The sequence below is a fragment of the Ascaphus truei genome, chromosome 8, assembly GCF_040206685.1.
Source record: "Ascaphus truei isolate aAscTru1 chromosome 8, aAscTru1.hap1, whole genome shotgun sequence".
Taxonomy (NCBI): domain Eukaryota; kingdom Metazoa; phylum Chordata; class Amphibia; order Anura; family Ascaphidae; genus Ascaphus; species Ascaphus truei.
Genome location: NC_134490.1, coordinates 106,012,940 through 106,023,469, shown reverse-complemented (window position 1 = coordinate 106,023,469; position 10,530 = coordinate 106,012,940). Strand labels below are relative to the sequence as shown.

The following is a 10,530-nucleotide window of genomic DNA, read 5'->3' as shown; positions in this document are numbered from 1 at the left end:
TAATCAAGTGCGCAACTCCAAACTTGTAATGTATAATTAACCCAATAAACACCAGTGGTGAGATAATAAATAAAGTTTAAAACCTCTAAATAGAAACTGGCGTCTGCAGCTAAAATGATAAGGGTGAGAACACCCCTAGAGCAACTGAAAAAAAAGAACAAAAGCGCAGACGCACATAGTGAAGTATGTAAAGTGTATGTAAATATATTGTTAGGGTAAAATATCTGCGTACATCAGATCGAAAGGTTACCAGCATTTCATGTACATAAACATGAGTGAATGGGCGTCACACAGCTGCCGCCAAACGTCAGGGGATCTTCTTTACTGCAAGGCACACCCCAGCATCTATGGAGAGACCTCCGTCCGCATCCGTTTGTGGTGAGAGAGCCCTTGTAAAAACGTGCAATCAGGAACCTCCATCTAGCCCTTCTTGTCACCGTGCAGGACGCCATCAGGGGCCGGAGCTGACTGCTTCACCGGCATGTTAGTTCCTCGAGTGTCCCATATGTGTTTTGCGACCGGCCGCAAAGTGAAGTTGGCCGTAAAGTGTGGTTTTTGCGTCACTCACACGATCACGGGAAAAACGGCTTGAAAAAAGGCTCCACGCTTAGAAGGCACACAGATAGTGGATAAAATAATATCTAGAGCTAAAAGATCTATCCAACGCGTTTCGAAGCGTAAGCTTCTTCATCAGGGATATTAGTATAGTGATTTTAGAACAATATATACCCTAAGGCCACATCGGATAGGTCAAACAGAATTGGAAAAAGGACCAATCAGGTTTAAACTACACTACATCCCACATCTGTGGGTATAAGTAGGTCATTAATGCCTACATATCAAGTTAGTTTAACCCCATCTGTTGTGGTCAGGGTATAAGTACATAACATAAAACAATTTATCTTTAATACAATACATGGCACAACAATATTCATAACAGTATATTACTTAAAAATCTATTTTCTATAAAATAAAGCAATAGAGTGCTGAAATAAAACAGACAATCAGTTAGTCTTTGTTCAAGGAGATTAAAACAATTATTAAGGACGTTAAGCATAAACATGTACCTGATCTTACAGAATATCATATGTCAGACGAAACACTAGAAATTTGAATTCCGAGACAAACATTAATATAGACACCATAGGTCTATATTTTCATTAAGACCATCTGGACCTAATGTTTCTAACTTTTGTATCCAGTATGTTTCTTGGACCGAAACATCTTTTAGTCTATCACCTCCTCGTCTACTCCGAGGTATATACTTAATCCCTTTAAAGGTAAGGGACGAGGGATCCTTATTATGATGGGTAGCATAATGTCGACTTACACGATGAGTCTGTAGAGCGTTTCTAATATTCCTCACATGCTCTTGTATGCGGAGTTTAAGGGGTTCATGCAGTAAGCAGCGAAAAAATGCATTCGCCAGTTTAGCAATTAGCCATGTTTTTGGCGTGTTTAATTCGCTGTATGCTGTAAGTGGCGAAATGTGCGGCGAATCAATGCGCCGCCACCATTTGCAAATATGTGTATTCGCTTGGCGGGAATGTGGAAATGGAGTGTACGCAGCGCGTGTGGCGTGCACGCACCGCGTGTGGCGTGCACGTACTGCCAATGGCGTTCTGTTTGTGAATTGCGCGCTTAAACAACCAATGGCGTGATTGTGCGGCCTATTTAAAGGTAACATTTGTTTATATTCTTTCTCTGTGTTGTTGTGAGAGAGAGGGAGTGACGGACAGAGCTGTGCATTGTGACAGCACTTCATACAGGTGTTGATTGATTTGTGTTGTGGTGTTATATTTTGTTTAGCATTTGTTGTTATTGTCTATTTGAATTTGTTTAGTGAGTTTAAAAAAATTTTTGTGTGTTGCTTGTGAGTGGTACAGGTATGTAGGGGAGGCGTGGCAGTCAGAGGACTGATGCTGGGGTGAGTGATGTGAGTCAGGAGAGTGATGTTGATGACAGTCTTGATGCTGGGAAAAAAGAATGGTGTAAATAGCGCTAACAATAAAAATAAAGTGAATAATACACAATATAAACACAATGTGACAAGTGACTAAATATAGGACGGCTGCCAAGGAAAAAACCTAACCCAAACACAGTTAGTAAAAACACAGAGATAACGATACAGACCGGCGCCTTAATGTCCAATAACGAAAATGAGTCCAAAGATGTACTGCAGTGTCCAATAACGGTGCTCCAGTAGTTAGACAGCAGACTCCACAGCAGCAAACATGGTATTATGCAGGGGAGATAAAGAGAGAAATCATAGCGTGACACAGCATAAGATATAACTCACATACAAGACATACACCACTAACAACACTGACAGAAAGGCTGACAATAAAACAGAGATTTATTAGACAATTAATAAAATGGATGAAGAACTAGGGAGCAGGTCTAGGATCCGGTGTGTAAAACCGGAATCCTACTTACAGCAATCCAAAATGTTCAAGCGGTGTTTGCAGGAAGTGCAGTCCTGTTACAGCTTCTCTCTGGCGCGTGGTGCTTCTGTGATGGCCGCCGGCGCTTCCTCCGATCGCTCTCGGGCTCGGCGTCCCTGCAGGCCAACCCTCGCGAGATTTTTCGTCTATACTGACGTCACTCGCTGGGTGGAGCTACTCGCCGCCGCTTACTCCTGTCTGCACGTCTCTGCCGTCCGCTGGAACTGGGGATTGATGCTGAGAGCTGCTCCTTACACTGTTCTCGCTCCAAATGATCTCTAAAACACCCAACGCGTTTCGTGCGCATGCGCACTTCTTCAGGGGAATTAGCACAGTCCAAGCTTTCCTTATATAGTGGCAGGTGGGACACAATTGGTGGAAATAAATAGTCTCTTAACTTTGATCTTATGACTATTGTGATTGGTTAATCGTCCTGTCACTCATGGCTGTGCTAAACAATGGCAGCCTAACATACACAAAAACAACATGTAACACAAAACTATATACAAAAACATATCTTATGCACTTTATCCTGACAATCAAGGTGTAAAATCAATAGTAATTCATTCACAACTTCTAGATGTTTACCTATCCACTATTCATGTTACACAGTTTTGCACCAAAACTGCATGTACTAAGTATAAAATAACCAAAGATGCAGTTAGAGATGTCTTCTTTCTAAAACGATTATTTAAAAATATTGGTTATTAGCTAATAAAAATTATTTAAAAAAATACTTTATAAAAAATGCTTAATAAAAAATATATATAAAGGGTTTTCAAGGTTACTGTATACTTTATAAATAAATACTTATATGTTAAAAACCCTTGATACTATTATTTAATAGACATAAAACTTATTAAAATATATATGAGAATATATGTAAAACTGTTATTTAAGAAAGACACCCAGGTCGAAGTCTATGTTAAGTCCATTTGGAGACAGGGTTTTCAGCTCGTAGATCCAGTAGGCTTCACGCCTACTGATCTGTTGTAGCTGATCCCCCCCCCCCTCCAATGCGCTTGTGTACTTTCTATAGCCTGACATTTCAGCCCAACAGGACTTTTATTATGATGCACGCTGAAATGGTGCGAAACACTATGTGTGGCTAAACCTCGTCTAATGTTATAGATGTGCTCGTATATTCTTCTTTGATAGCTTTGTCTTGATGCTGACTTCAGTCCTGATGCTGACTTCAGTCCTGAGAGTCAGGACAGTGATGCTCCTGTGAGAAGTCGTGTGAGAGAGGAGAGTGATGCAAGGGTGAGTGCTGGTTCTCGTGTGAGTAGTCATGTGAGTAGTCGTGTGAGTAGTCATGTGAGAGAGGAGAGTGATGCAAGGGTGAGTGCTGGTTCTCGTGTGAGTAGTCGTGTGAGAGAGGGGACTGATGCAAGGGTGAGTGCTGCTTCTCGTGTGAGTAGCCGTGTGAGAGAGGGCAGTGATGGTAGGGTGAGTGGTGCTCGTGTGAGTAAGGGGACGCATGGTGGTGGTGTGCGTCATGGTGCTGTGGCATCTGATGGTGCATTGGTTCTGGATTCTCTTCCATTGGAAGAAGGGGAGTCCAGTCAGCAGCAGGCAGGTGCCAATGCAGCACGTGCTTCAAGGACTACAAGTACAGTGCCAAGAAATAAACGCTTTAATAATGCAGAAAAGACAGCCCTTGTGACGGGCATTGTGGCAAAATATGACCAGCTCTGTGGTCATTTAGTAGGTAAGATATTGTAATCCTTGATTATGTTTTCTATTATATTCCTATGATTATGCTTAAATATGTAGTAATACATGTGATTTCATGGCCTTTATGTATGTCATATGTAATACATGGTATATATGACAGTATGTAAAGGAGGTTAAGGATGTATGATAAAGTCATGTGTGTATTTATAAATATAATGCATCTAATAGATTTGACTACATAATGATTGTATACACATTATCATTGAATCTAACAAATTTTAATTGCATTAATATATTATAATGGAGGTAATCTTCATTACTGATTAATTTCCTTCTACCAGTAGTTTAAGGCAGCATGCAAAGTACTGTGATTTAATAATCATTAATTTTCATGTATTTGCTATTCTACATAGGTGATGAATATTCATGTCTTGTGGTATTAATGTTACATTTGATCAATTTCTTAATGTATACTTATGTATATGTTTTTTTATGTCAACATCTGTATACATATATGTTATACTATATATTTCCCCATACACAGCATATATAAATATCCAAACTCTTACTCTCCCTCTGTGTACACACACAACACATTCGCTATACACACACAAAATGGTGGTACTCACAACATAATAAAGGCACACACCACACCTCACAATCAAAATGGAGTTTTAGCAGTTATCATAAGCATCAACCCCATCCCCCCACCCACACATCAACATTATGTTACACTCTAATGTTGCATTAATGGAGGGGAGGAGTCCAATAGTGTCTAACTTATTGTCCAATCCCGTGTCGTGTAAGTGTTAGGCCTCATTTAGGGTGGTTCCTTTGGAGGCACTGCGTGCGGACATCAGCTACAATGTATTAAATCTGAACTGTGGTTGTCATGGTAGCAGGTGGCCTGTGTTTGAACTATGTAGTTTATGCAGGCTAAAGTTAAATGAAGCAAACCATACGTTTTTAAAAGCTGCTGCAGCGTCACTGTGACCTACACAGCCAATTGCATCATTCTTCAGAATGAGTTCAACAGTGCAACTTCTATCCCTAACCTGCCGTCTGTATCCCCTCCCCCTCTCTGCCTCCTCAACACGTGATTAAATCTGCTGACAGTATGAAAACACATTGGCCATCATACTGCCGCCCTCCCTCAGTAACCCACTCCCTACAACTCTTGTTTTTGCTACCCTGAACGAGGCTTAATGATGAATATGTTATGTAATAAAATTTTGAATGTTATTCAATGTGCCACATTCATGCATCATTACAACACATACCATTATGTAATCCTACTTCAGTGCTGCTCAAATAGTTATGAATGTACCCAGAGTAATGGCATGTTTATATACTATTACATGTTCACGTCACATGGATAAATTAGTGGCACAGTTGTATTTATGTATTTTTAGAGGCAGCTGTGTTTTGTTTTCTTGTGAAGCAAAACATGCACTGGTTGCAGCGTTATCAGCCTGGTGTTCTGCATGTGTCTGTGCAAGCATTCTTAGTAAAGATGGATGTATTATGACATCTTCTGACTATGATTCTACATTTACACCATGATGTCAATATTATTATGCACACCCATATATGTATTATTTAATGTGGCACATTGTTTATATTAATTCTCATCTTCTAAAAGTGTACACTCTTGCATGCATTGTTCATAACTGAACTATAACTTTTCTTGATAGTACAACATTATTCTATTTTTTTTAAAGCCAGGACCAGTTCCACAATTCGGCGTCAGTTATGGGAGGAAATTCGTGATTCCGTCTCAGCATGTGGAAATCAGGTGCTGACAGTGAAGAATTGCAAGAAAAAAATTGATGATATACGGAGAAATTTGAAAAATGCCATTCAATTTGGACGCAGGCATGCTTCTGGAACTGGAGGTGGACCACCAGCATCACCAATTACATTCACACCTTTGGAGGAGATGTTGAGGGAAAAAATATTACCTGTTGTAATAACAGGATTAGCTGGAGACAGAGACGTAGGAGTTTATCGTCAAATTTTCCCACCAGGTGATTAATCTCTATATATTTCATGTTTATAATACTGTTTATTATAATGTGACAGTTGAGGAAATAGTTTAATACTGTTTAATTTCAAATAACATACAGGCATACCCCGCATTAACGTACGCAATGGGCCTAGAGCATGTATGTAAAGCGAAAATGTACTTAAAGTGAAGCACTACCTTTTTTCCACTTATCGATGCATGTACTGTACTGCAATCGTTCTATACGTGCATAACTGATGTAAATAACGCGTTTGCAACAGGCTCTATAATCTCCCAGCTTCAGAACAGGTAGGAGCCGGTGGTAGGAGCCGGTATTGCTGTTCAGGACGTGCTGACAGGCGCATGTGTGAGCTGCCGTTTGCCTATTGGGCGATATGTCCTTACTCGCGAGTGTACTTAAAGTGAGTGTCCTTAAAGCGGGGTATGCCTGTATAGGGTATTAACAATCTGCTGAATAACGTTTATCCTTTTTAGTGTTAAAATGAAATAGTGTAGAAATCATTATCTAACAATTTGTCAGTAACTTCAGTACTTGGGGTTAGTTAGGAAACTGTCTACGTGCATTATTGTGTGACGTTACACATGAAGTTGTTAACGAAGTGCATACTTCAAATAAGGCTTTATGCTATCATAAAAAAAATGTTATTTTTATGTTATATTTTTCATTAACCTTCTAACATTCAAAATTGTCATCTTGTGTTTTTTATTTTTTTTACATTCATATAGTTACACCTGTGCCTCCGAACAACCAAGAAGAGGTGGTCAACTCGGATTCCTCTTTAGCATCATCAATTTTGGAAGGTGAGTCTATGAAGTTAGAATGTTTGTGTGTTTTTGTTCCTGTAACTAACATGATGTTTCAACATACATAACAACCACATGTGGGAGATATGATCATAATTATTATTAGAAACATGAGTTATGTAGTTGCAGTCATTTAAATAGCAGCACCACATCACATGCTTTGTGGTGTAATCTAGCACTAATAATGCAGGAAACATTATAACTGTTGGTAGTATGTAACTTCAATAAATAGTCACCATCTCAAATAAATATATACGTACATTTGTGACAAAACAGTTTTTCATTCATTAACGTTAATATTGTATGTTCAACATGACATACACACAAGTAAATATTGTACAATGACATACTAGTATAATTGTAATAGTAACTTTGTATGGGACATGTTGTATTTGTCATGTTCCTCTAAATATGATGTGTCTTTGTTTACTGTGTATGGTGTCCCTTGCACTGTTCCTTGTATGAAGTGAACACACATTAAAATTAATTCAGACAGTTAAATAATCCATTGCACCACTGGTCTTTATTAAATTATGCTGTACAGCCTGTGCTTGTGCTTCCATACACCCGTATGTCACAAGTAACACATCCAGCAACACAATGTTGGTAAAGGATTTGTTCTAGAATATGTGTAGACGTTACACTAATGCCTATTATGTTAAAACATATGATCATCATTTATGTTGCAGCCTGTGTCAGAACCAGTATTTATAATACTGTTCTGCATAATTTCTTCCATCACACATGTCACCATTGAGTGTAAGAATAATGTTTAATTGCTCATTAATAATGCAACATCTAAATAAATATAGGGAAATATTAATGATTTATTTTGTAATATCTCAATGCTTAATTTAACATACACATGGAGACATGAAACCATGTAAACAATGACAACTGTTAATGGGTTTTTTTCTCACCCAAAACTAGGCATTTCATCTGAACAACATCAGAGTCCAATAGTAAGACAAGCATCTACATTACCACCTGCAAATAATACACAAGAAAGTTTGAAAGCAATGGATGCGTCAGAATCAAGGATTAGCATACTACACATAAAACACCATCAGGAATTAATGGGGATACACCAATGTATGTCAGTAGAAATGCACAAAATACAAGAGACAATATGTAAAATCCCAGAAGAATTGCATGTAATGAATCAGACATTACGGACACTTGTGACCACTCTACAGCAAGGAAATAATCTTGTTCCACAGTCTGCACGAAATGAGGAAATCCTCAGCGACAACAATCAAGGTATGTTCCATGGAGGGATTTTTTCTCCACAAACAGACGTATTCAATCAATCTAGTGATGATATATCCCAAGTCAGAAGCTTTGTTCTGGAATCACCAACGACAGCTGAACAAATGCAGACAGCCAGTACAGATGATAATCTTAGACACGCACCTAAAAGGACAACAAAAAGGAAAAGATCAAATACAGAAATACGACATTCACTTGGCTGGAAGACTTTGTCCTATCCTGCTAAACAATTTACCCAGCAACAAGGTATCCATGTGTATAAGCAGCCTGAAACTGTTACTGTGTCTACCCAGGCCCAAACTGCATCTCTAATTTTAGAGACACAACCTACACGTGTTGTTACACAGGCCCAAACTGCATCTCTATTTTTAGAGACACAACCTACACGTGTTGTTACACAGGCCCAAACTGCATCTCTATTTTTAGAGACACAACCTACACCTGTTTTTACACAGGCCCAAACTGCATCTCTATTTTTAGAGACACAACCTACACCTGTTTTTACACAGGCCCAAACTGCATCTCTATTTTTAGAGACACAACCTACACCTGTTTTTACACAGGCCCAAAGTACTCCTGTTCTTACACAGGTACACACTGCACCTGTCTTTACACAGGCCCAAAGTACTCCTGTTCTTACACAGGCACACACTGCACCTGTCTTTACACAGGCCCAAAGTACTCCTGTTCTTACACAGGCACACACTGCACCTGTCTTTACACAGGCCCAAAGTACTCCTGTTCTTACACAGGCACACACTGCACCTGTCTTTACACAGGCCCAAAGTACTGCTGCGGCAGAGTTTATTCGAGCATTTGCCCGTTCTCTGCCGCAGCAGTAGCCTGGCGCGCGCCCGAGAGTGACGGGCGCGCGCCGAAGCAGCGGAAGAGCGCCCTCCGATCGGGGCGCTCTCCCTACCGCTGCTGGGTCCGCCGGGTCCCCCGGAACCCCCTGCCGCTGTCCCGCGATCGCGGGACACCAGGGCTCCCTCGGGGAGCCCCTGGACGCGCGTGCAGGGGGCGCACGCTCCCGAAGACGCGTGACCGCGCGTCTATGACGCGCGGCACGCCGAGGGGCGGCCACTAGCAAGCCGGGAGATTTCCCGGCTTGCGGTACCGACCACACTCGAATAAAGTGTGTCGGTACTGTACTCCTGTTCTTACACAGGCACACACTGCACCTGTCTTTAGCATGGGCCAAACACCACCATTTTTTACTGTTGCCCAAAGTGCACCTGTCTGTACCCTGGCCCAAAGTTCATCTGTATCTACCTTGGAAAAAATACAACCTGTCTATAAGGATACACCATTTCTTCCAGTGTCTACACAGGCACAAAGTGGATTTTTGTACAACCATCCCCAACATGTTACAGTGTCTACCCAGGGACAAAGGCCATTTGTATTTACCCATCCTCAACTTCTTACCGTGTCCAACCAGGGACAAACAGCAGGTGTGTCTACCCATCCTCAACTTCTTACCGTGTCCAACTAGGGACAAACAGCAGGTGTGTCTACCCATTCTCAACTTCTTACCGTGTCCAACCAGGGACAAACAGCAGGTGTGTCTACCCATCCTCAACTTCTTACCGTGTCCAACCAGGGACAAACAGCAGGTGTGTCTACCCATCCTCAACTTCTTACCGTGTCCAACCAGGGACAAACAGCAGGTGTGTCTACCCATCCTCAACTTCTTACCGTGTCCAACCAGGGACAAACAGCAGGTGTGTCTACCCATCCTCAACTTCTTACTGTGTCCAACCAGGGACAAACAGCAGGTGTGTCTACCCATCCTCAACTTCTTACCGTGTCCAACCAGGGACAAACAGCAGGTGTGTCTACCCATCCTCAAGTTCTTACCGTGTCCAACCAGGGACAAACACCAGGTGTGTCTACCCATCCTCAACTTCTTACCGTGTCCAACCAGGGACAAACAGCAGGTGTGTCTACCCATCCTCAAGTTCTTACCGTGTCCAACCAGGGACAAACAGCAGGTGTGTCTACCCATCCTCAACTTCTTACCGTGTCCAACCAGGGACAAACAGCAAGTGTGTCTACCCATCCTCAACTTCTTGCCGTGTCCAACCAGGGACAAACAGCAGGTGTGTCTACCCATCCTCAACTTCTTACCGTGTCCAACCAGGGACAAACAGCAGGTGTGTCTACCCATCCTCAACTTCTTACCGTGTCCAACCAGGGACAAACAGCAGGTGTGGCTACAGATCCTCAACTTCTTACAGTGTCCAACCAGGGCCAGAGTGCTGCAGCAATTGTTCAGACAGAAACTGCACCAGTGATTATTCCAAAGAAAAA

At 41.3% G+C, this 10,530-nt stretch overlaps 1 long non-coding RNA gene across 1 annotated transcript; it reads left to right on the top strand.

The window, feature by feature from the left end:
- Positions 1-5,866: 5,866 nt before the first annotated feature.
- LOC142500997 (uncharacterized) lies at positions 5,867-8,506 on the top strand. The gene is made up of 3 exons (XR_012803400.1): positions 5,867-6,148; positions 6,874-6,948; positions 7,882-8,506. It is a non-coding gene; the product is annotated as an uncharacterized LOC142500997 (long non-coding RNA).
- Positions 8,507-10,530: the final 2,024 nt, after the last annotated feature.